The sequence below is a fragment of the Triticum aestivum genome, unplaced genomic scaffold (assembly GCF_018294505.1).
Source record: "Triticum aestivum cultivar Chinese Spring unplaced genomic scaffold, IWGSC CS RefSeq v2.1 scaffold78087, whole genome shotgun sequence".
Classification (NCBI taxonomy): domain Eukaryota; kingdom Viridiplantae; phylum Streptophyta; class Magnoliopsida; order Poales; family Poaceae; genus Triticum; species Triticum aestivum.
Genome location: NW_025308965.1, coordinates 1 through 678, shown reverse-complemented (window position 1 = coordinate 678; position 678 = coordinate 1). Strand labels below are relative to the sequence as shown.

The 678-nt window shown below is 46.6% G+C and overlaps 1 non-coding gene across 1 annotated transcript; it reads right to left on the bottom strand.

Moving 5' to 3' along the window:
• Positions 1-432: 432 nt before the first annotated feature.
• LOC123179627 (5S ribosomal RNA) lies at positions 433-551 on the bottom strand. The gene has a single exon (XR_006490510.1). It is a non-coding gene; the product is annotated as a 5S ribosomal RNA (ribosomal RNA).
• Positions 552-678: the final 127 nt, after the last annotated feature.

Sequence of the window (678 nt, the reverse complement as noted above, 5' to 3'; positions counted from 1 at the left end):
GCACGCTTAACTTCGGAGTTCTGATGGGATCCGGTGCTTTAGTGCTGGTATGATCGCATCCAACATGTTACCCCCGCCTTCGTCCCTTATGCTTGCCACTCCCAGGTCCACTGCAAAGATGATTGTCATTCTTACTACCATTACAACCGTTGCCTAATAATGGATAATGCCCTATATATACTACTTACTCCCCCCCCTCAAACACGGAGATGAGTTTACCACGGTTTCCACCCCTCCCTCTATACCGCAGCAACACGTATTTTTTTACCCCTTTCAGAACGCGCTCCTCGCGCCACACAGCCTCCTCTAGACGCGTGACCAATGAGCAGCGAGCTAAAACATATCGCAAATGTCAAAAATAATATAACGGGGTTAATATATATCGCGCACATGTGATATGTTTGTCATGAGGCGCAAAAAATAATTAAAAAGGGAATGCAACACGAGGACTTCCCAGGAGGTCACCCATCCTAGTACTACTCTCGCCCAAGCACGCTTAACTTCGGAGTTCTGATGGGATCCGGTGCTTTAGTGCTGCTATGATCGCATCCAACATGTTACCCCCGCTTTCGTCCCTTATGCTTGCCACTCCCAGGTCCACTGCAAAGATGATTGTCATTCTTACTACCATTACAACCGTTGCCTAATAATGGATAATGCCCTATATATATACTACTT